The sequence below is a fragment of the Gallinula chloropus genome (genome assembly GCF_964237585.1).
Source record: "Gallinula chloropus genome assembly, chromosome: 1".
NCBI classification, from domain to species: domain Eukaryota; kingdom Metazoa; phylum Chordata; class Aves; order Gruiformes; family Rallidae; genus Gallinula; species Gallinula chloropus.
In genome coordinates this window covers 33,680,804-33,707,566 of record NC_140085.1, presented here as the reverse complement: position 1 = coordinate 33,707,566, position 26,763 = coordinate 33,680,804, and positions in this window count along the sequence as shown.

The following is a 26,763-nucleotide window of genomic DNA, read 5'->3' as shown; positions in this document are numbered from 1 at the left end:
TCTTCTATTATAATAAGCACCATGTATTAATTCAGTCCTATTTCACCTAAAATACACAATTAGGCTTTTTTCCCCCAAAGTTACATAGATTAATACAATGTGACTGAAAATTAAAATTGTGTAAACACACACACAAACCTGTGCTGTTTCAAAACCAGTGCCTCTGTTGTTGTTCAGCAGAACCATTCCTCAAAATTCCTGCCTGTAAAACTGATGTTGGCACACCATCTTTTGCAGCTCTTTTAAGATATATAGAAATGACTTTGAGGTCTAGAAAAAAAATAGGGAAGCTCAAGCAAGTGCAAATGAAAATTTATCCCAGTTGGACAAATACTCAATACATATAACCTAAACTCGACCTACATGGTATGTTTTTCAAGTTGAATGTTTTAAAATGCATCTTTTCTTGCAGAGATTTCAAATAGAATAGAAAAAAAAAATCACTGGTATGTAAAAAGGACACAAGAGCATGAAAGTCTGCAGTATTTAAAAGAAAAAATGTGTGTAGTTAGGTGTGAGATTCTCTTTAGTCAGTAGTAGGACTATGGCATTCTGAAGGATTTCATCCTTGGGACTCTATGTCTAGCGGAAGGAAATAGTGGAACTTGAAGTGAAAATAAACAAATATATTCTTATGCTAAAAATAGCGAAACAATCTACTAGGAGAAAACAATGCTTACATCAATGAAACAAACACACAGATATTTCTCTGTTCTTCACTGGTACATCATATGTTACAAGTTCAGGCATGAAAACCACTTTAGAGATGCATTTGTTTGGTTTCCCTTATTACTAATATTTTACAGGAAAAATAATGCAGTAAACTCTGAAGGATTTATGAAAAGCCAATATTTCATTGTGATGCTGATGGAAATAATTATAGAATCAAAGAATCACAAGGTTGGAAAAGACTTTTGAGGATCATCAAGTCCAACCATTCCCATCCTAAGCTAAACCATATCTTTAAGTACCTCATCTACCCTTTTTTGAACACGTCCAGGGAAGGTGACTCAACCCCCTCCCTGGGCAGCCTGTTCCAGGCCCTGACAACTCTTTCAGTAAAAAATTTTTTTCTAATATCCAATCTAAACCTGCCCTGGCACAGCTTCATGCCATTTCCCCTTGTTCTATCTTCTGTCACCTGGCTGAAGAGACCATCGCCCACCTCTCTACAACCTCCCTTCAGGTAGTTGTAGGTGGTCTCCCCTCAGCCTCCTCTTCTCCAAGCTAAACAGCCCCAGCTCCCTCAGCCACTCCTCAACAATAAACAATAATTATAAAACAACTTCTCTATTAGGTTGTTGATGTCAAACATCTGGTAGGAGGGTTACTGAACATGACTCACAAACACTGAAGAAGGCTGTGGGGAATATAAACATTTTCTAATAACTAAGTGGAATTTTCTCTTCATATGGAAGCAGGATGAGAGACAGGGATCATAAATTGAAACAAGGGATGTTCTGACTTGACATAATACAGTGAGAGAATAGCCATAAGGATGGTCAGGGATGGCGACAGGCTGCCCAGAGAGGTTGTGCAGTCTCTTTCCCTGGAGGTTTTCAAGACCCAGCTGGAAAGCCCCAAGCAGCCCAGTCTGAGCTCAGAGGTTACCTTGCTTTGAGCAGCAGGTTACACTAGAGACCTCCTGAGATGGTGTGAATTTCAAGAGGTGAACAGTTTGGGTTTTCAAAGAAAAAAAGAAATATTAGAAGATACAGGAAATTCAAGATTATGTATGTCAAGGTGATTTAAAGAACATAATTATTTCCTTAACCTCTCAGTACTTGGAGGAATCATATGACACTGAAATCATCTAAATGCTGTTGCAGTGCACACAGCAGGTAGAATTTGTGTTTAGGTTTGCTAAAATTCAGCAAAGATTTGGTGGTTATATAGTTTAAATTTGGATTGAACATTTTAAGATGTGTGTTTTCATAGGAAGACCTATCTTACCTTAACCATAGTGAGAACAGGGTTTTTTTGACCCTCCCATGGTATCTATAAAAAATACAATAAAGATGTATCCTATAAGAAATGTATCTTGTTAGGGTAAGGTATCACTGTCATCATCCTAAATCTTCAGTAGAAGGAGCCTAAACTAAGCCTCTGATGTAAATCATGAATAGAGATCATGATCAAAAGTGACTTGGCATTGGAAATTTCATTTTCTGCCCACTGGAAAAAATAAATTAAAAGATTCCTTTTTTCCTCCAGAAAATATTATTCAGTCAGACAGTTCTCAAATCTCTACTTGCTGTACTCCTTGAAGACAGCCTTTTGATGACAGGTTGTTCTGCAGTAAAGAGCCCAGAGAAAGGGTTCACAAGACCTATGGTTTGATGATAATTCTAGAAAAACCCCGTTCCTAATCTCCAACCTTCATGGTCTTGTACAGCATCTGAACAATTAGGAAAATCTTAAGTAAACCTTTTTTTTCCTTCCCCCCGACCCTTTTTTTATTTTTAAATTTTTTGGTGGGTTCTTTCTGGTTTTTTTTTACTTTTTTTCTAAAGAAAATTAAAAATCCCTACCATAGAGAAAAGGTAAATAAAAGACTTGGGGTTTATTTTTGTTTCAGAACAAATTAAAAAAAAAAAAAATTGCAACTTCCAGTCAAGGTAGATTCCCAGTTTCCATCAAGTTCCTTGGAGGACCTGGTTGTTAGCTTCCATTAGGCATGTGTACCTCCACATCCTTGGAAGAACGTTTTCCTCTCACAGATCCAGCTGTCAGAAAAGATGTCATTTAGCCCTGGGCCATGATATGTTTTGTTCCACTATGGTAACCTGGTTTGGGTTTTTTTGAACTTTAAAGTCTTCAGATAACATTATGATAAAGAACTATCACATTTTTATATTTCTGTGCAACATCTATGGAATTTTCTGTGTGTTTTCATGCAAAATGCAATATGCTATTATGACACAGACTTACAGGCACAGTTGGGAAAATATACTTGATGTCTGTATTCTTCATTTTCCATACTTCAACTCTGTACTCTCTGTAATAATACATCCTACCAGTTAAAGAATTATTGGTTTGGTTGGTTTTTTGTGGGTTTTTATATTTAATCATCTTTAAACTACTGAAAAAATTAAGTCGTAGTCTTAGATTGTGTCATTTGGATACATCACAGAGAGTGGAAAGATACATAAATTTCTGCTAGATAAGTGCTCAAACATTGATTTTATTCTCCTTGTTAAGAGTTTTGATTATTAACAATGGGATACTCCATCTGCTGAAATTTGTGTTGGCTCAGGCTCTAATTTAAAATCTATTCATTATTTTAAGACTAGATTTGTCTATATAAACTATAGCACATGCTGTTAGTAGCATATACACTATTAAATTAATTGGAGCTAATTCACTAAATGAAAGGTATCTACAAATTAGAAAATAAAGAGCACAATTTGATTTTTCATTCCAGTTTCAATTCAGCCAAATATTTTTTCAATTTCTTTTTCATTATAGCTTGAAAGTTTTGTTTCTTTTTTGTTTGTTTGATTTTAATTCATTTAAACTAAGTTTTCCTTTCCATAAAAGCACCTAGGATAAACAATTTTCTCTTTTTACTCCCTACCAGATTCTTATTATCATACTTTCACATCTATTCCTTTATTTTACTGCAACTACTTTTTCCTTCTCCTTACATGAAACAAATGTCATACCTTATGAAAATCTGAATATCTGGGATGTGGAACAGGCTGCCCTGGGAGGTGGTTGAATCACCATCCCTGGATGTGTTTAAAAGACAGGTAAATGAGGTACTTAGAGATATGGTTTAGTAGAGGACAGGTACAGTTGGACTCAATAATCTTAAAGGTCTTTTCCAACCTAGTGATTCTATGATTCTGTGACTTCTACTATAATGGAAATAAACTAAATGGGGTCTTTTTCTTGTGTTGAACATCATTAGTCTATAAGGGACACCAAGGAACTACAGAATTTCTTTTGAAGCAAAGTGTTTCAGAGCATAGGAAAGGGATTACAATCCCACTCCAAACATTCAAAAATTAAAGTAAAACAGCATGTAAAAGTAATTATCCTGGTAACTTTTCTTGTATGTTATATAGCCTCCTAAAACTAAGCTTTTGATTGTAAGAATTGTGGTTTTGAATATGTTTCTGCAGCATCTGATCCATTGGAGACAAATTCCAATTTCAGCTTCATACATCTATTAAAATAAAAATGTGTGATATAACAAATGCTGGGATACACGGTGTGCTATTGACTCTCAGTAGGGACTGCTCACACTATCCAGTGGTACAACTATTTGAAGAGATTTTGTGTGATACATTATTGTGAATTTACCACAAAACTAGCTTTTCAGCCTAGTTTCCCTATAAATACTGAATGTAAGGCAGAATTCAAAGCTGAATAGTTATTTAATGGAAAAGCCTTCATAGCTTGTAGCTAAAGGTCCCTATGCTGGAGCATGAATGGTTTGCCTGTTGGTAAATTTACAAGAGTAAATTTCTACGCTTTAATTTCCTCGAGACAAGCCCTCTGAAGGTTCAGCCATTGTAAATCAGAGACGTAATGGAAATGTTCACCATCAAGGATACGACAAGATGAAAAGGAAAGGTAAGTATTGTATAGATAAAGCAGGACACATCAGTTTCCAGTATTTCCCTCATTGTGTGTTACCAACTTAACATCAGTGAGAAAAAATACTCTGATGGAGCAGCCATAAAGCTGACCTGGTTATAATAGGGAAAATACTGACAAAAGATTTCTGCTAAAATACTGATAGAAAAAAAATCTCTGCCAATCTGAGAAGTGCCAGCCTGGGAATCTGGCCTGAGAGGCCAGAGCATCATTGTCAAGCACATGTGGGAGGCTGAATTTGCCTTGATAAGCACAGCTAGGAACCTGGGGAACCCATGATAAGCACACAACAAAGAAACTGCCATAACCTGGAGAACAGAGAAACTTCTATAGCCTACAAATGGACCTCCTAAGAAAGCAGGAGTCAGCAACAGCTGTTCCAGGAACTGGTGTCCAATGCCCACCTATATATCTCCATAAAAGACATGCAAATAACTCACTGTCTTCCCCACGTGACCTTCTGTCTTTGAGAACTCCTCCTCTGTGAACTTCTCTACATGCTCCTTTGGCCTGCCAGCTATGCCTGCTTGAATCTAGACTCTGTGGTCCTGGATCTCTGCTGTGAGACTTTGCCCATCATTGATTTACCCCACTCTTGATAGTGGTTTAATGAACTGTACTGGTAATACTTTGAATTTGAAATGTATATATATCTATATATATATATAGACATGTGTATAAGTAATTACTCAACTTGTTTAGTGGTAATTCATAACTCATTAATATGTATATATATTTGTGCATATGTGTATATCTATATCTATACCTATACTTAGATATACTTAGTTTACTAATCACCTTTACCTTTCTACAAGTAATTTGTAATAAACAAATTCATGGAAACAAAGATTTTGTGCTGTTATATTGCAGAATCCTATGACCGCATTATCATGACTAATCTGTGGCTGTGGCAGTTACAGACTGCCAAAGAAAATTAATTCTTTTCTTGTCACTGCTAATATTCACTGTTTGTTAATTTTATTCTTTCTATTCTTTCATTAAATAATTAGCATAACCATAGCATCTTGCCTAGACACTCTAGAAGGGACAGAAGTGTCTTTTAGTTTGTTAGCCTTGCCCTTTCAGACACATTAGATAAGCGGAAAAAATCAGCTATAGCTGCTCTGTACCAGACTTTCATTAATCACATATGCAGGTTGCTTTTACTTTTGTGGGATTTCTCCATGTGAATTTGGGAACAAGATTTGGGCTTTGATGTGACTTGTATAAATTGTAGCTCATTAATTCTTGGTTTGACAGAGAGTTAAATATGCTTAAAGAACAGTAAAACACAAGAGTATTACGAGTTCTTCTGTAGCCACCACAGTCACAGCTCTTTAGAAGATGACAATGATATGCCTAACAAAATAGCTAAAAGTCCAAAAATCTGAGGCAGATTAATGAAGCGATTAACTAGAATATCCTGTGAAATCATACTTATTAGAACTCTCTTTGCCAAGCAGAAAGAGTCCCTGTCATGGCAGCTTCTGATTTGGACAAGAATTCTACCTCAAACTGAATTTAATTTTAAGCTTGGGTTCAGGATTAAATTTAATTACATTTATAATTCCTCTGATATCACTTTTGAGGAGATACCTCTCTGAAAAGAGTTCAGGCACACGATTGATCCAACGCAGATGACATTAAAGTGTGTCTTAATGAAGGTGAGGCACATCAAGGAGGTCTGTGTTTTCCGCACACAAATCAGGGAAGGTAAATCCAGGTGACATTTTGGGTGAACCCTGTGGAAGCTTGTGCCCTTTCAGCTGTGAATTATTAAAGCCAAATTTTATTGCAGCAATCCAAATGAGTTATGAACAATTTGTGTAAGAAAAGCAGACCAGAGAAGAGAGGAAGTTCACCACCAAACTAGCACAAGGAAATTGTAGCAAATGCCACAGATAACGATGCAGGAGGCGATTCAGAAGATCTATTTCCACTATGATTCTATACTTTAGTTGGCTTTAGATGAACCAAGTTTATTTGACTGAACTAAAAGTGATACAATTATTGAGCTCAGTGAGTCTGGTATCAGGCCTTATCACAGGTGAAGTGTCTGCTTTATAAAAAGGAAATAAGTTATCTTTAAGGCCAAGACCAGATTGAATTTCCACATGACACTACCTTGAACCTTATATCTGTTCCACAGGAGCTTTTTCTGAAGTGTGAGTGGGTGGCCAAATCTCTACAGCATTTAGAAAAAAAATGTTCTCTGTGAGCAAAGTTATTTTCTATGTTACTATTATTAGGAGGTCAAAATAGAGCAGAAGAGGTTAAAGCACTTCTTTGCGAAGAGCAAAAAGTGTTATATTCTCTCTTTTTCATGTCATGAAGGGATTCAGAACTTGTCCCTTCACACCCTGCAAGATTCCACAGAGATAAAGCCATCTGCAGAGAAGAGTCCCATGTACAGCGGTGCAGGATTTAACCCAAGAAACACGGAAGCAGAGCAAAAAGGAGTAGCACTGCGGTTTAGTGATGACCAGGTCATCCTGCTACCGCTTTCGAGTCTGTATCTCTCTTTTACAACAAACAGTTGTTGTATAATGTGCACAGCCTCTTTCTACGTGTGGGTGTGGTACCAGTCATAGAAAACCCTTGATGGCATACAGAAAAAAGGAAATCCTGTGAAGGTTGTTTTTTCAATAAAGAACTGTTAATTTAAAAAGCACAGCCCAAAATGTCCAGAAGCATCTCAAAATTTTGAGTGCCTGTGGAGTTAGGATGGAAGAAAAGAAGCAGCACCTTCTGAGATTTCAGTGTTGATCAGTTCTTTCCTGTTTTCCAGACCAAAGACATTTTGTAGATCTGGTCTTAAATTCATAATGGAGGTTGCAGGAAGCCTTGGTAGTTTCTTTATTTCAACCCACGAATATTAATAACCATCATAAAAAATATTATTGCTTTCCTGTTGGAAAAAAATATGAGTAAAAATCTGATGTTTGATGGCGAAAATAAAAAGATTTATTTAACTTTTAGTGAATATTTATCTTTCTAAATCACTTGTCTCCAGGTACTATCTGGCAATATTTTACTCTGCAATAGGTTAACAGAAGGCAAAATTATTTGAGGTATGGGCAGAAAATGACAGGCTATCAAAATAAAGGTGTTGGTTTATGAAGACAGGTTGTAAAAGAGCTACAAGAAAAATGCTACATAGATCAGGGAGTAAAACCATGAAGAAACATGGAAATGATGGGGGCACTAAGACTTCAAATTGCAAATGCTGCAGTGGTTAAGCAAGCAGATTTTCCATATCATTGACGTTTTTTAAGCCACATCAAATGAAGTGTCAGTGGGAAATCTCTTATGTTGTAAACTCTAGGAATATTCTTAGATTGCATATGACAGGAAAAAAAAAAGTAGGATATTGACTGAAGTGTTTAGTCTGTTACAAGGAAGATTTCGCTTAATTTAATTCAAAAAAATTACTAAATTTTTTCTATCTTCTAAATAAATTTGCACCTATGTCATACACTTTTTGTAAACAGTGATGATAAAGAAATGTCTTCCTGAAGTGTTTGAATACTGCCAAAAAACCAGCAGTCAACTGTTTGCATAGCTGCCAATTTTCCTACACTGTTCATAACCTTCAGATGCTGGAAGAACATTTGCCATCACATTCCCTAATGCTACCTCCCTTTCAGGGAAAAAAAATCTACATTCTACGTATTCCATAAGAGTAACATGTAAAAGAACTGGTTTTAAATGTGGGAAAAATTAGTAGCTTATGATGGCAGCTGTCTGCATAGTGTGGCCATGACCCTGCTGTTTGTATCTCATCTCCAGAGTTCCCTTTGGACCTACTTCACCCTATAACTGAGAGTTTTCCTCCAGGAGGAGAAAAAGGGAAACCATCTCTCTTCAGTTCTCTCTGGATCTGCTGAAGCTGAAGTGTTTGAAGTTTGAAAGCTGACTAACTCTCTTCTGTTCCCTCACTTTCCCCTGAATGATCTCTGGACTGAAAAGGTGGAGGACACCACCTTTCCAGGCAGACTTTGGCCTGTTTTGGAACCTGGTTGACAGAGTCCCTTGGGAGGCATTCCTGAGGGGCAAAGGAGTCCAGAAAGGCTGGACAGTATTCAAGAAGGAAATCTTAAAGGTGCAGGAGCAGGCTGTCCCCATGTGTTGAAAGGCAGGACAGTGGGGAAGAAGACCAGCCTGGCTGAATGGAGTTTATGGCCTTTAGAAGAAGGCGCAGGAAACTCAGGGGAACTACAAAGATGTACAGGGAGAAAATGAAAAGGATCAAAACCCAGTTAGAATGTAATCTGGCTACTGCCATTGAAGACAATAAAATATATTTCTATAAATACATTAACAAAAGGAACACTAAGGAGAATCTCCATCCTTTATTGGAGGGGGACAGGGGGCAAACATAGTGATGAAAGATAAAATGGCTGAGAGATTTAATGCCTTCTTTGCCTTTGTCTTTATCAGTAAGACCAGTTTTCTCCAGGTATCCAGATGCCTGAGTTGGAAGACAGGAATGGGGAACAGAATGAAACACCCGTAAACCAAGGAGAAAAGGTTATCAATCATCTACACCACTTAGACACATGCAGTTCTATGGAGCCAGATGGGATCCACCAAAGGGTACTGGGGGAGCTGGCTGAAGTGCTCAGCAAGCCACTTTCCATCATTTATCAGCAGTCCTGGCTAACTGTGGCAGTCCCAGTTGACTGGAGGTGACCCTATGGGATGCCCATCCACAAAGGCCAGAAGCATCATCTGGGGAACTACAGGTATGTCAGTCTGACCTTCGTGCCAGGGAAGGTTGTGGAGCATATCATCTTGAGTGCCTTCTCCACAGCCTGTATAAGACAGCCATATAATTAAGCATAGGTTTATGAAAGGCAGGTCCTGCTTGACTAATCTTCTATGACAAGGTCAGCTGATGTTTTCTACCCGAACTTTAGGAAAACCTTTGACACCATTTTCCACAGCATTCCTCTGAAGAAACTGGTCACTCACAGCATAAACAGGTACTTTTCTGGGTAAAAACTGGCTGGGTGGCTGGGGCCAAAGAGTTGCAGTGAATGGACTTACATCCAGGGCTCAGTACTGTGGGGCAGTTCCAGTACTATGTCATCCTTAAGGTAAAGAAATTTTCTCTCATGTTCAGACAGCACTTCCTGTGTTACAGTTTGTGCCCATTTCCACTTGTTCTGTCCTGGTCACCACTGAGAAGAGTCTGGAGCCTTACTCTAGACATCCACCCTTTAGATATTTTGAAGTGTTGATGAGATCCCCTCTCAGTCTTCTCCAGACTAAATAGACTCAGCTGTCTCAGCTTTTTCTCTTACAAGAGATGCTCCAGTCCCCTCATCATCTTTGTAGCCATCAGCCACAAAGGGTAGATCGGGAAGACAACCTTCCTTGACCTGCTGGCCACGCTCTTCTTAATGTACTCCATGATACCATTGCCCATGAGAGCACATTGCTGGCTCATGGAGAGCTTGTTATCCACCAGGATTCCCAGGTCCTTCTCCTGAGTACTGCTTCCCAGCAGTTCAACCCCTAACCATATTGTTCTTTACAACTACCTGAAAGGAGGTTGTAGCCAGGTGTATGATGGTCTCTTCTCCCAAGTAACAAATTTAACAAGGGCAAGAGGAAACGTCCTCAAGTTTTGCCAGTGTAGGTTTAGATTAGGTATTAGGAAAAAAAATCTTCACCAAGATGGTTGTCAAGCATTGTGGCCAGTGTCGACACAGAGTCAGAGTTTCAAGTAATTTTCTATTTTAACACCCAGATACAAAATTATATGGAAGTTAGTTCAGTGTCATCCAGGACAATCAAGAGTCCTTGTCCTTGCTGATAAGCATTTGAGCCACCTGATTCTCCAACAATTTCTTCCTTAATACGAGCGCTCTAAATAATATTTCTGCATTATACATGAAAGTATTTTGCTTTGAATTGAAATAGAATCTCATTGTCTATTGGTACATTACTTTGATTGTAAATCATAGTCTGAATTATACTGTTCTTATAAATTTTTTAGATCATAGGATAGAATTCAAATCTCTGAGTTGTCTTTTACTATATGTTGTAGTTGCTGTGATTTTTAGTGCAGTGTCAAACTAATCACCTCCTTGTGGAACCGAGGAATTGCAACCTTAATCTTATAGAACACTTGCTCCTATGAAAAAACTGCAAGCATTCAGATTTTCACTATAGCCTATTTTATAGGGTGGTTGAATGGCTGAAGTTAGAAGAGACCTCTGGATGCCTCTAGTTTGGGAAAGGTAAAGCAGATTGCTCAGGGATGTGTTAGGCAGAGTTCTGAATATCTCCATGGGTGAAGACGCCACAGCCTCTCTGGGCAAACTGTTCCAGTGTTTGACCTACATCACAGTATAAACATTTTTTTCTTGGATTCATATGGAATTTTGTGTTTTTAATTTATGGTTTTTGCCTCTTGTCCTGTCAGTAGGCACCACTGAAAGGGCTTTCACTCCGTATTCTTTCTCTGTTCCAGCAGGTATTTATACACATTGACAAGATCCCCATGGAGCCTCTTATTCTTCAGGCTGAACAGTCTCAGTTCTCTGGTAGATGCTCCTGTCCCATTAATATGATTTTGATCCTTCACTGGAGCACAGCATATCACTCCATTATATCCCTGTGTCCATTGAACTGGGAGCCTAGAAATGAATCCAGCACTTGAAGTGGGAGCCCAGAAATGAATCCAGCACTTGGATTTCATTTGATCTACTCACAGTGCTGAGTAGAGGGAAAGGATCAACTCCTTCAGCCTGTTGGCAGTAGTCTTCCAATGGACCTGAGGAGGCTCTTTGGCTTATTTTCTGCAAGAGTACTATGCTGATTCATGTCTACCAGGATCACCAGGGCATTTTCTGCCAAGCAATTTTACAGCTGATTGGGACCAGCCTATACCGGTACCTGAGGCTGTTCATCCACATGTACAGGAGTCAGCATTTTCCTTTGCTGGACTTGATGGGATTCTTCTGCCTACTTCTTCAGCTTGTCAATTTCCTCTGAATGGCAGCATGACTATCTAGTTTATCAGCCACTTCTTCCAGTGTTGCATCATCTGCAAACTCACTGATTATTTACTTGGTCCTATCTTCCCAGTTGTTAAAGAAGAAGTGAAAGAATATTATCCCTGATATCCCTGCCATTGGTACCTCTGGGAGACAGCATTAGTATCTGACCTACAGCTCAACTTTGTGTCACTGATTACAGCTCTCTGGACCTCCAAAGTCAGCAGGTTTCATTCCTTTCATTTCCCCCCTTGCCTCCTAACACAAGTGGGTCTTTCTTTCTTCCTCTTCCTTTTCCTTTATTTCTTTCTTTCTTTTGATTATAGTGTGAGTTTGCAAAATATTAAGACCAAAAATTAGCTTTATTTATTGTTTTAATGTTAGGAGTTGCAATTCTAAATTTAAAAAAATAAAAACTGTTCTTCCAGTTAGAGAAGGTGGAAGAAGCCTGGTAGTTGATTGGTCCTGGTAGCCAAAACACAGATTCAGCATCAAATTTGATTATCTGGAATGATTGTTAAATCCATGAGCAGAAGTCATTCTTTCTACTGCTTCAGGCAGGGCCTGATTAGAGGTGGGTGTGCTCATTAAACCTTTCCAACAGATGGCAGTCTGCAGTTATACTTTGGGATTCCCTCTGTCTTTTCGAGAGCAAAACAAGATGATGCATTCTGCATAAAGTTGTAGTTCGGTGTATAAGTAAGTAGGCCCACTGCTGTGCACATCAGGATAACTCTCATGATACATGGAGGTAACACAATGGAAATCGCAGTTTAGAAATCCAATTTATCTTGCTGTGAATAGAATTGCATCCTCTACAGACAGCAATTAGTTTTGTTCTATAACACTGTTATAGAAATGTGACATTGAAAAACTATTTGCAAACTACTAAGCATTCACATAGCTTGAGTTCATGGAGTTTAAAAAAATGTTAATTCCTGGTATGTGAAGGAGAACAAAGGAATTTTTACTAACTGCAGCCAAAAGGTCAGATCACAACTGCTGAGGTAATGAAGCAAAAGCTTCCTTCGACTTTAGTTGCTTATACTGTTTATAAAAGCATAATTTTCTGTGCATACCTCTTTCTTGCAGCACTGAGTTTCTGTCACAGCTCTGTCTTAACTCTATACCTTCATACCAGTGTCTATAGCCCCAAGACAGATAAACAAATGACAATGATGCTTGCTCTTAAAGTACTTGAACAATGATTTTTTTTTCTGCCGTGCTTTTGCAAATGTCACATAGAAAGTTCATTCATAAATTAAATATATACCACCAGTCCTGCAGAAGCTTCAGCATGTTAATGCTTAGGTAGGTATTTCCTGCTTACATTTAGGATGGTGACTGATGGATTTATGTGTCAGGTCTTATGAGCAGAATACGTACAAAAGAAGGAGATAGGGCTGTAAGAAGGTCCTCATACTCTCACATTTTGTCTGCAAATGAACCACCCTTCTAGCAGAGATTAAGTCCTTTTTTAAAGAATGGGTTTATACATTTTTCATTCCTTTACCTCTTTCTAAATTCATGCCCAGTGTTATTCCTCAAGGCAGCTGGAAACATAATAGACATCGTAGAACTCAGCAGACCTAACTTCTGGGAAGTATAGGAGCTTATGTATTCTACTTATAACACTTAGAAACTATGTCATTTGTTTTCCCTGGGAAAATTCATTACTGGAAGATGGTGTTAGTCAGGGCATCTCTATACTTTTATACTTTTGTGAACAAATTTTTTTTCTTTTGTCTTTTTTTTCTCTTCTTTTTTTTTTTAATTGAAAAGTCTTAATTGGATTCAGAACTCATTTGTTTCTCCATGAGAACTTCTCTACAGGGAGAAATGTTCAGGACCAATGTCCAATGATGATTGCATCCTGCATTTTTTTTACACTTGGAGGCATCATCTGAACAAGGGAAGGAAGAAACTATATAGACACTTGCCTGAATCCATGCCACATGACTCTTAACCAGATAATGCAAATACAAGAGTCCCTTTGCTCCTCCCCACTTCCCTTTGATTTAAACCTGCCAAGAGTCCCTGCTGCGTGAAGTCACCCTATTTTAGATAAAAAGGCATTGTAAAATTGAGGGCAGTGTATGGAAAATACATTGTGCCAAAATATTTAATCCAGGTCAATTTCATTGTGCAGAGACAGATGACTGCACCTTGTTTTAGTGTGGTTTAATGAGTTGCTGCTTGTAGCAAGTAAATTTACTTTCTACATGTCTGAGCATGCCTGATATTAACACTTAGCTCATACATATTATTTTTCTAGTCGTAAGTCTTAAGTGGGGGGGTGTTCCTCATTTTACAAGTAGAAGAATTCTCAGAGAAGCTGAGTGAGGAAGATGGACTGCATCATGATTCTCTCTGCATCCTAATGTTGGGTTCCCACTGGTTTAAGAGCTTATGATCTTTTCTCCCAAGTTCCAAGTGCATAATCTAAAAGCAAGATGACTTATAAATATTCAGGAAAAAAACCCAGTTTTCCACAAACCTCATCCTAGAAACATTGAGAGAAATCACCTTATCTTTCTAATCTGTCTGAATGTCACCTAGAAAACAGAAAAGCAGCTGCAGTCAATAACAAGAAACACTCACCTCAGAAGGGTGATTTACTTATTCTGTTACAGATAGAGAAAGACATGGCATGAATTCCCTAGTGAGTGGGTCAGATCCAGTCATTTAAAAATAAGAATTTAGTACCTTTTGAGGTTGTTACCTTGTTGTATCAGAGAGATATCCATGTAAGGCTGCCAGATATAACCTCAATCCCAAAAGTTAGTTGTACTTCTGGTTGTCCAAGTGGGATAGCTTAAAGCATCTAAAGTGGCGTTAAAGACCTGTGCATGGGCAACCAAATATAGCCTGAAATGTTTGTTATTCTTTCTTAACTAGTAAAGGCCTTGAAAGTAATTCTTGGGTGACTAAAGATGGGTGAAATCCACTCAGAGTTGTCACACATCACACAGGGTTATAATAGGCCAGAGATCCTATTCTACAGGACATCATTACCATGGAGAAAGTAGTTGCACATGTGACTTAATCAGTTTGAAAAGCTGTTGCCTATCTTGCATTCATATTTATACCAAGTAAGATCAGCTTGTTGAAAGTCTAATCCAAAGCCTATCCCAAGCCAGTCAAAAATGTGCCCGTAACTCAACACAAAACAACTGCAATGGCTGAGGCATTGGAGGAAGCTCTAAAACAGATGCAGTGCAGAAGCTTGGGTGATATTATTTTACTTCAGTTGTCTGGTTTACTTGGCAAGCAGGTAAGAAACCTGAGAGTGATAAGTCTCTCTTTGGACTAAAGCTTTAATTGGATGATGTGGTGAGGTAATGGTCTGATATGTGCTATAGTTTGGCCATAGTTCACAATGCTGAGATGAACATTAGCCATGTTTCACCTGCTGCCAAAGTAAAAAAATCCAGAGAGCCAAGACCAGCAGGCAGCATTTCAAGACTATGTCTTTGGAAAAAATGTTTCCCATCCACAGCTTACAGATTGTCTACTGAGAAATCAATGGAGTTAAATAACTCGTGTCAATTTTGGACATCGTTTACATTTTATAGGCTTGGATTTTGATTCTTATATTGATTTTATGCTGATATAAATCCTTCACTTCAAAGGAGCTACTTGATTTAAATCTGTAACAGAACATAGCAGGACTTACTTGCTTTCATTAAAGGTCTTTTGACTTCACTGGTACCAGTATTAAAAAGGAATGGTCAGAGGATTACACCATAAATTCTAATGGTACTCAATTTTAAGTACATGCCATGTAATTACAGTGCTAAGACAAATTCATTCTTCAGACTATGTTGGTGCTAATTGCAAATAAAAAGAAGGCAAGAGAAGAAAGCTCAAAAAAGACATAAATCTTGAGAGTGAGAAAAAAACCCTAATTTAGGTAACTCAATATACATACAGAAGAGAGGGGTGAAAAAGCAAATCATACCATATTCCAATTGTTCCTTTTAAGTCCCTCAGAGAGATGTCAGTGTGCCTGTATCTGTGTACATATAGAAATAAAGATGTACGTGCTTAGATATGTATGTAGACACACAGATTCATAGAATTGTCTTGATCAACAGGGATCCTTTAGATCATCAAGTCCACCTATCACACTAACCTGCCAGCCACCACTAAACAATATGCCTAAACACCACATCTAACCACCTTTGAAATACCCCCAGGGATGGGGACCCCACCACTTCCCTGGGCAGCCCGTTCCAATGCCTAACAACCCTTTCTGTGAAGAAGTTTTTCCTAATATCCAATCTAACCCACCCCTGGCCTCATCTTGTCCTATCACTTGTCACCAGGGAGAAAAGGTCAGTCCCCACCTCTCCTCTACCTCCTTTCAGGTAGTTGTAGAGAGCAATTAGGTGTCCCCTCATAGTATTGTAGAATCATTAAGGTTGGAAAACACCTCCAAGATCATTTAGTCCAACCGCCCTCCTACCACCTGTATTACTCACTAAACCATGTTCCTAAGTCCTCATCCAACATTTCCTTAAACACCCCAAGGGACGGTGACTCCACCACCTCTCTGAGCAACCCGTTCCAATGCCTAACCACTCTTTCTGAGAAGACATTACTCCTAATACCTAACCTGAACCTCCCTGGAGCAACTTGCAGACTCTTGTCCAATTTCTAGTTATCTGCAAGAAGAGGCTGACCCCCAGCTCACTACAATTTCCTTTCAGTGAATTGTAGAGAGCAATAAGGTCTCCCCTGAGCCTCCTCTTCTCCAGGCTAAACAGTCCCAGTTCCCTCAGCCGCTTCTCCTAAGATTTGTGTTCTAGACCCTGAACCAGCTTTGTTGCCCTTCTCTGGACACAGTCCAGGGCCTCAATGTCTTTCTTGTATTGAGTGGCCCAAAATCGAACACGGTATTCAAGGTGGGGCTTCGCCAGAGCTGAGTACAGGGGAGTGATCACCTCCCTGGTCCTGCTGGCTATCCTATTCGTGACACAAGCAAGGATTCCATTGGCTTTCTTGGCCATCTGGGCACACTGCTGGCTCATGTTCAAGTGAATGTCAACCAACACTCCCATACCCTTTTCCTCTGTACAGCTTTCCAGCCACCCTACCCCAAGCCTGTAGCGTTTCCTGGGGTTGTTATGACCAAAGTACAGGGCCCAGCACTTTGCCATGTTGAACTTCAATCCACTGGCCTCTGCCCATTGATCCAACCTGTTTAGGTCCCTCTGGAAGGCCTTCCTACCCTCCAGCAGATTGACACTTGCTCCCAACTTGGTGTCATCTTACTGAGGGTGCACTCAATTGCCTCATCCAATTCATCAGTAATGATATTAAAGAGAATGGGACCCAATACCAAACCCTGGGGAACACCACTTGTGACCTGTCACCGTCTGGATTTAATTCTATTCACCACTACTCTCTGGGCCCGGCCAGCCAGCCAGCCAGTCTTTAACCCAACTGTAAGGCTTGTCTGAGTCAGAGTTCCACAAACAAGTGTTGGTAATGTCTAGTGCACCAGGGGAGTCATGGGGGGTTGTAAATGAAATTCAACCTTGGATTGCCTTGAGGCCCTAAATCTGCAGTGACAACTCATGGCAGGTTGTGTAGACAGCTCAAACTTGAGTTGTCCTCTAAGCTGAGACTAAACAGGGCAGTGAACCGAAGTCTGGGTTAAGCCTTGAATTCCTTCAACAAACAAGATGCCCTGAGTCCCAATCAAGCCATTAACCAGTTTCCTAGAAGTAAGATAAAGGTAAGCCATAGGGCATCATTTGACTTCAATGGCCTAGACTATACAAAGATATGGAATAGATAGGGCACAAGATGAGAGGGAACACTGCTAATGACAAATATGGAAGACAGTATTGTCCACTCCCAACACAGTCCTGACCATTGTCATAAAACAAATAAAACCCCCTGGATTCAGTGCGAGGGGTTGAAACCACTTCTCCAGCTCTGCAAGGAGACCCTTCCCCTTTGGCCAGGATGCTGGCTAAGGTAGCGTATTGAGAACACTTACCTGGAGAGATGGGTAAGTGAATATTTGATATGCTTTAAGTTTGTAGTCTAGGGTGATTGACTAACACAGATGTAGTATTTAGTGAGCTTGTAGGTGGTGACAGTGTGTTCCGTGACTCTGCTGTGGTTGTAACGCTGAATCTCGTGAGTTGCCCGTGGGTGGTAACAGTGAATGCCTTGACTGTTGCGGGTCCTACTGCTGCATTTCGTGACTCTGTTGTGTTGGCAGTAGCACATCTTGTGAATCCCTTGTGGTTGTGATAAGTGTAGTCATGCTTCTAAACTGCAATAGCGCATTTCTCCATTGTATCCATAAAACCTGCTGTAGTAACGTATTGAATCTGCATGTGGGTTTTAATTTTTTTTTATTTCTTCATTTTTAAACCCTGCAGTCAAGTGTCTTTCCATCATACCACTGAAGACTGTACCTATGAAAGCCATTGGCACCAGATTCTCCAGGAAAATACTGTAGGAGACTGCGTCAAAGGCTTTGCTGAAGTTGAGGTAGACTACTTGAACAACCTTTACCCCATCCACCAGGTGGGTCACCTGCTCATAGAAGGACATGAGGTTAGTGAGGCAGGACTTACCTTTCATGAACCCATACTATCTGGGCCGGATTCCCTGGTTGTCATGTACATGGTCTGTGATTGCTCTCAGGATGACTTGCTCTATAGCCTGCAGTTCCCTAGATCTTTCCTATGATCCTTCTTATAGATGGGTGTCACATTAGCAAGTCTCCAGCCATCTGGTACCTCTCAGGTTGACTATGACCCATGACAGATGGATCCCATCTGCAGCTGTTTGACAGCCTTGCTGTGTGTAATTGACAGCAAGTGCCCCCTCATTGGTGACTCCTCATGCTTCCCAGCTCTGGAGTGAGGAGAAGACCCTGTTAGCAGCAGCTGGCTGTTCTTCAAGGATTTCATAGTCTAATCCTTTCTTCTATACTCCCAGTACTTGGGAAATTTTGGACAGTGTGCTTAGTCTGTAATTGGAATAAAATCATACATAAAATTCTAGAAAACTCCAGTCAAGTGATACTATTAGTCTTTTTCTGTCAACTTTGATAGTTCATATATTGCTTTATATTGCATTTCCTGCTGTTATCTCTCCTTTCAGCAAGCCCTGTATTTTTTCCATGGTGAAAATGTAATTTTCAGTTCTACTCTTAACAAACTTTCTTGTCCAGCTAACATGTCCATTTTTTGTCTTCATCTGGCACACAGCACAGGTTTATACTTGCTGCTTTCTCTGAAAGACAGGCCTTGGTTAAGGACATGCACTCAGTCACATGCTCTGACTTTGCTGGCCCTGTGTAGAGCCAGGAGTTGGACTTGATGATCCTTGTGGGTCCCTTCCAACACAGGATATTCTACGATTGTATGACAAAAGCCTCATGAGGGCAATTAGTAATAATCTGTAAATTTTCCCTTCAATATCTCTTTTCACAAGTCACCCCATCCGGTTTTGTCTTCTTTTGGTTAGATGGCTTGGAAAAAAAAAAAATCCCTGAATAGCATTGTCTTGCAGAAAAAAAATAATGATTTATAGCCTTGTCCTTAAGGAGAAAAAAGAGAAAAAGAAAAATGTATAAGGGACACTGAAAATTATTTTAGACATTTCTTGTGCTGCCAATATCATTCTCTGTAACTTCCATTTTGCAATTCATTACCACATGTTTATGAATTCACAGTTGTTTACAATACTAAAAGTGATCTAGCACCAGCTTTGGTGTGCACTGGCAGAGCTTTAGAGCTGTAGAAAGGGGATAACCTTCTCTCTGTAGATTTGTTTTACTAGGATCTTGGCAAACACTGGAAGAAGGACTGATGTGCCCACATTAAATGCCTCTAACTGCTGCTACTCACCTGTGTTACATTGTGGAGTTATATTCATTCTTCACCATTTTTGTTGTGTCAATTGCTTGTCAAATAACTAATGCCCTGTATATCCTGCTATTGCATCCTCACCTTGGAAATAGTGACTATCGCTTGCTGTAACAAAGGTTAGAAATTTAAAATGTCCCAGACCCATCTGTGGTAATAGAAATGACACAACTGAAGCCTTACCACTGAGGACCAACTACTCTCAACAATTTGTGTGTTTGCCAGAGGGCATCACTGTTGATGGCAATCCTTTCAGTGACTGGCACATAAAGGCTGGCATAGCTGTCTAATACCAATGAACATCCATTAGGGTCTTGAAAGATAGTGGTTATCAGGACCTCAAAGGATAGCCACAGCTCAAAGGGGAGATAATGACAGAATGGGGCCCTAGGATGTGAAATCTTGGTCAGCCTTTCTGGGAAGTAAGGTGCTGTATAAAACCAGATTAAAACTTCACAGAAAAAAGAATGTAAAGTTCTGGAGACGAAGAGAAAAATAATTAAAGAATTACTCATGGATCATGTGGCAGTTATTCCATTAATCGGATTCTTGGAACCAGGGCCACATCTTTAGGCTTTTAAGCTATGTGTCTTGCTAAAAATAGGAGTAGGACTGAGTTTGAGTACTGGACTGTGATTATGCATGGTGCCGAAAAGCTAGCGTACAACAGGCATGATAATGACCTGGGGCAATTAGCACTTTCTGAGAGATAGCTGGGCAAGGGTTGGGGGATTTTATGCACCAAAATCAATATGCATGAGCCTGAATGAGATTTTGCCTCCCTCCCTCTCAGTCTCCAAAACTGTTCTAGGAGTTTCTTAGACACATCTATATCCTCTTAATCCATAATTTAGTGGAGTAAAAACTCACCATACCCCAAAATCAAGGACTATCAGTTTCACACTGCTAAAACACCACTATGAGGGGCTGTAATGTAGCATTTAAGCATTTCATACCTTTAAACCTATGAAAAAAGCAGGAATGAGAACCCTCATCAGAAGAACAAGTTTCTAGCATGGACCTGCAGGGTACTCAGGAGCCAGCACTGTGCAGCATTAGTGTAGCTTACTGGGATACTTGGGATGTCTTTTATTTAGCAGTGGCCAGGTAGCCTTATAGGGTTTACATATTTCTCTGCTGAAATATTTTATTGAAATGCTTAGCTGCTTGGTAGGTTTCTTTCTTATCTTCTCTCTTTCTCTCCAGCACATGGGTCCTTACACTATTTTATGTTACTCTTTTAATTTCAATTGTCACATGTCTATTTATGTATCTTTAGGTAATCTTTAGGTGTAAGCATCCTTGAAAATTGCATTTCAACAGCAAGACATATAAGAACTGAGTTTTATATTCCTCTACCACCCACACATTCCTTATTCTATTCTCAGTGAACATATTGCTGACATTTTAACTACGGTATTCTCTTTATCACTTTCCTTTTTTCCTGTGTCACATATCCAAGCAGTTCCTTTTCTGTTTCTGGAGAAAAAAACATTATGATACCTTAAATCTTGGCACTCTCCACCCTTGATTATCTTTGCATTATAGCAGTTCTCCTGAACAGCACTTTTCTTTCTAGAATGAGAGATGTGACAACAAATGGACTGGTAGCTTCTCCTAGACTTGGCCTTTCAGCTCAGGAAATGCCATTACCAGTGCTTTAAGATGTAATTAAAAAAAATTAAAAAAAAAAAAAAGGCTTTTCAAGTGGAAGAATATTTCCTGACTACTATATCCTCATTTGCCAACATGCGATACTCAGGAACTAAGCTGCATTACCATGCCTATAAAAAGAGCAATCATAGCAGTGCAAGCAGCCTTGACTGCCAATATGTCTTAGTAACCTTTTATATTATAGCAGTGTTGTTACTGCCACAATAGGTTAGGGTATGTCACCATTTCTATTATATTTGAAACCACATTTTTCAGGGCTTTATAACTTTCGTACTGTGATAAACACTGAACTGAATCTTTATATATGGCTTGTCAGATAAAATAGATGAAGACATAGTGGCTGGAACTTGGGTGGTATATTACAACAAAATGGCACAAAAACCCCAAAAGATGAGCAAATGGATTTTTCTCATTTTTGACAGTACAAAAGTTAAACATTCTTAAAATGGAACATAAACTCTATTCTGAAATTAGCCTTTCTATTTTTGATCCTCAAAAGAAGATTCACCAGTTATCTGAGTGAAGCAGAAGTAACATCCAAGAGCTCTCAAGACCCAGGATGTTATTACGTTTGTACCAATTCTGTAGATTAAGCCAGGAAGCTACTCTCTACTGGGGAATACCCATTGTGAGAGCTGTCAGAACAACATTTTTGAGTATAGGAAGGGGTTTTTTTTGGCAATACCAATAGGAATGCTAACAGGCAGACTGTCAAAGATATGGAAAAACTACATATTAGATGAAATAATCTGAAAGTGCTCTTGTAAGAGGGTGATGGCATTCCTCCTTCCTACGGGTAACTTTCTGCAGAGCTTTCTGTGCAGTGAGTGAACTGATACAATAAGCCAAGACTACAGACGTGTAGCCCTCCTCATCAGGTGCTTCCAGCTAAGGTATTCATTTGAATTCATGAACCCAGAAATAATTGAAGAGAAAAATAAAAGACACTTAAACAAGATTATCAATTTGCAGCAGCATAGCAACATGTCACCAAAGTAGCTGTCCGTATCAAATCATTAAGAAGGCAAATCCCACAATCAACAGGATGACAGATGGATGCTTCCTCCAGCCCGAAATCCCTGTTTTAACTATGCTCACCCTTTATCTTGTTCACTTGCCCTGAATATTTAGCTATTTGAATTTATTCCCATAAGTCATTGTGTAAATTTAATTTTAAGTTTATGAAGTGCACACTGTTTTTAAAACATGAGTATTTGCACCAGAAGTATCGCATGTTTATTAAAAAAATAATTAAAACAGCACTACCCTGAACAATTACAGCTAAGCAGTATACATCATATCTAACTCAGCAGTCTTTTCTAACTGCATGGTATGCTGGAAAGCATACTTTGCTAGTCAACAGACACATATTTTTCTATTTACTATTTCACAGAGAAAGGTTTACAAGAAAACCATAGATTTATAAAGCAATAAATTTAGGGTTTTTTTACCAATGATTAAGATTTAGAAAATGTAATCTGCTCATAGATATTCTACAACACAATCATGCTAAATGCTTTATTATTTTTGTGTGTGTGTATATATATGTCTGTGTATATATATATATATATATATACACTGTTTGATAAAAGATTATCTCCAATTTAGTAGGAATTATTTATAGAACATAAGGTTTGATTATTTTTTTAAGTGCATTTACCTTGGACAACCAAATGCAGAAGTAAAATTAATCAAATCAAATAACAGAAATGTTCCAACTAGATGCTATCAGTCAAAATTTCCTGGGCTTAAAATATTTTTAATAAGGTGTTTACAAATGCATCACATACAAAAGCCATACTGACAAAATAGCTCTATAGTTTAAAAGAACTGTATGTTTTACATACATTTACATACATGTTGTAGCCTGCTACAGACAGTGGATGAACTGAAGGAGATGCAAACTTTAATTAATGTAGCTATTGAAAATTTTTCACCCATTGTAGCAGTCATCTGAATTTAGAATTATCTTCATGTAAAAAATTTAATCTATCTATGCATGAAGAAAACAGTATAATAAAAACATCAAAGAAAAAACTCGCTAATGTGCTCAAAACATAATTTTGCATAACACATTAATGAGAAATGATAGTTAATAAAAATCTAATCATTAAGGAAACAACTGAACAGACAAACAAAGACAAGATAAAGCATCTGAGAAAGTCAGTAATATGAGTTTATAAGATTTGTACAATTAAGTTTGTTTCTTTGGTTTAATTACAAGGTAAGATATTAGCATACATCATCTTTATTGAGCTGGAAGGAAAGCTTTTCTCAATATATTGTACAAAAGAATAAGCTATTCTTGAATTTCGGTGTGTTTGTTGCTAAGAAAATATACCCCTGAGGTTACTACCATGATTTACAGCAAACAAATGTGATCAGATTATTTCTTGAAAAGTTATATTGTGTCCGTTAATATTTATAAAAGAAATACAGCATACTCTGCATTTTTATAGTGGAGAGGAATAGAATGTTGATGACCATAACAGAATCACTGCAAAAGCTGGATTGATCACAATAAAGAAGATATAAAATGCTTATATATACTTACTAAATGAGATGACAGCATGCTAAAATATTTAAACTGTATTCTGTTCCTCATTTCCTCAACCCTTTCACTATTAATTTAGCATCAAAGATGGTGGCATTCTGTACTCTTACTCACTCATTTTTCATTTCCAGACTAATGGTGTATTTGCTCTGAACCTATTAAAGAGCCTTTAATTCCAAACCTAAACATGTTATTGCGATGTTATTGGTAATTCTTGTAAGTGAAGCCTGAAACAATATCTGACATGCACAGCCTTGGAATTTTTTTGTTTGTTTTTGAACACCAAGCACTAGAAAAATCGGAAAATGAGTATATTTAAAAAGAAAAATTTCTCAAATATGTGATCTCTTTGATTAGGACAGGGTTTGCTGACAAATATGGTTGCTGAATCTAAGTAATGAAAGACCTAAACTGACATTTTATCACATTTTCATTCAGCATCATCTAGAGTGCACTTGCATATTCTAGGCACAAAAGCAACACGTCAATTAAAAAACAGACAAAATGGATGAATACATTTGATGAAATAATGGCCTAAATTTCACAAAGTCTTTTCCTTACATTTTAATCTAGCAAATAAATGGAAGACCCAATTTTTTTTCTACATTGCATTTTCTGAACATCACTCTCCTTGAAGCTTCATTGTTGGGTACTAATGCTTGAACATTTAAAATTAATTGATATGTAAAATGATAAATTGCTACAGTGCTATATGTAGATCAGAAGAAAGTCCTGTACTGTGAGCACTATTTATTTTATCCTCAGAAACCTGTTCCCAAGATCACTTTTTTTTTTGTCCCAGTCTAGGTATTTATTTATTTCAGTACACACATGGATATGCAATCATCAATTTGCAAAGGCTTGTAGTAATCCTCTTGCATCCTCAGGCTCTACTCACTTTGCAAGCTCAGCACGTTACTTGATGTGCCCAATGAAAATAAGTCATTATATATGTGCCAGAGGACTGGCACATTATATATGCTGCACTGTGCCAGGGGACCCTGAGGGAGATGCCAGCTGCGCGCTTCATCATTACTGTTCACCTCTAACCTTGCCAGCACTAACATTAGTCTATTCCCATCAATTTCTTCAATAGAAAAGTGCAGTTTGATGTAAAACTGCTAAGTGTCAAACATTTCTGTATCAGCTATGCAGAAAGACATGTATTCAGTTTGAACAGGCGTTGGTGATGCATTCTATCCCAGTGGCAATTGGAAGTGTTCAAAGGTCTCAGCTGCTGAAAATGGCCATTATCAAAGTTCTTTACCTGACATGCAGGCTTCCATAAAATGGTAGTGATGCTCCCTGAAGTTCTGTGTGTAGCTATTAAGAACTCGACCTGTACTATGTTGGAGTTAATTAATATTTTATTAAATGCTGATATAAAACTATCATAATCTAGTAGACTACAAAAACACAATACTGGTATATTTGCTTGACTAATAAAGGTTCAGAGCTGTATTGAGTCCTGTTGCCACTGCCCCTCTTTGTGGGTTTTCTGTTTAATAAAGCTTTGTGTTTGTTTCACAGCATGAAGCAACCCTGGGGCCAAAGGGCGACCTCCTAGTGCCTGACATACCAGTGGCCAGGAGGCAGATACTGTTGTGCTGGGTACATCTGTGAGCACTTGTGTTGGCTGACTGCAAAGACTCAGCCTTTGTGCACCTGTTGGAGTAGGTAGAATCTGTGTGGAGGCTTTATGGATATTAGTAGGAAGCTTACCATGCTCATCTCCTTAGCTGAGAGCTGAGAGAGAGAGACTTCTCTTGGCTCATCTTCTGCACAACAGCACTGAATCACCAGTGGATAAAGAACTCTTTCTAGTTCTATGAAATAGTACAGTTGCATAATTCTTGAAGAAAATTTTCTTTTATGTCACAAGCAATTTTTGAAGTAAAGTTTAGGATGCTCTTAGGTTCGGAAAACTAGCATCTTTGGAAAATGAAAATTCAACCTACCCCACGATGTTAACATTGTACTATGATAACAGATGGTTCCTCTGTGTGTATATCTGATGGGAGATTTTGTGCAAAGATTTTTTTAATGATTTATTTCAGAAATGCTAAATTATTTTTTCAGCATGTATAGTCCAAGCAAGGCTGCAAGTGTTTAATAAGTAATTAAAATCTACATAAAAGATGAGAACTTGGAGGTACAACTGATTCTTCATAAAATGTTTTATTAATTGAAAACCTAACCAAATTGTCAGACTATATGAGTATCTGTGTGAAGACTAGAGCTTCTTAAGATGCTTCGTGGGTGATTAAGTGCTTGCTTTTCCTGTTTCACCACATCAAGGTCAAAGCCCTTGTCCTCACCCCCAAGGCAGGTTACAAATGTTTTCGGATTTTGTTCTTTTTCTTTTTTATTAGTTAACCTGGTTACTCTGCTTTGCCCCTCTCCGTGGAGTTACTTGTGCCTCTGAGGTTTCATCTGCTGCCTCCTTTTTTGCAGTGTCAGCAGTAACCTTGGTAAGATGTCCATTGCCCTCTAAAGCTGGCCTGACAGCTGCCAGCACGACAATACTTAAAACATGGGAAGAAAGGGATTATCAGCATATGCTTGATTTCTAGTTTTGTGATACAGTGCATGACTATAGCCTAGTACCAGCAGTTGTCCTTTTATGTTGTAAACACTTTGGGGACTCTGTAGTAACACATGCATTTAACTTCAGACAAGAAACCTCCCAACAAGAAAATAAATTATCAAGGTTGCAAAGTGGAGGATTCAAAAGGTATGAAACTCCTCAGTTAGCTTCATTTTCTCGGCAGATTATACACATCATGATGCAGCCTTTTATTACATGATCACAAATGATTTTTTGCACAGTTGCTCCTTTAACAAGCGCATGGGATTGCTGGAACTCTGAGGATTATGCACTTACTCTCTAAAATAGTGTTGTTTCACCTATAGCAAAAGTTGGAAGACATTTAGAATAAATGGAAAGTGTAGCTAGAGGAAGGCAGAGGAACACTGTCTTGCAGACCAGGGTGTTTTGTCACTGGTGCCTACAGGGTTCCTGTAT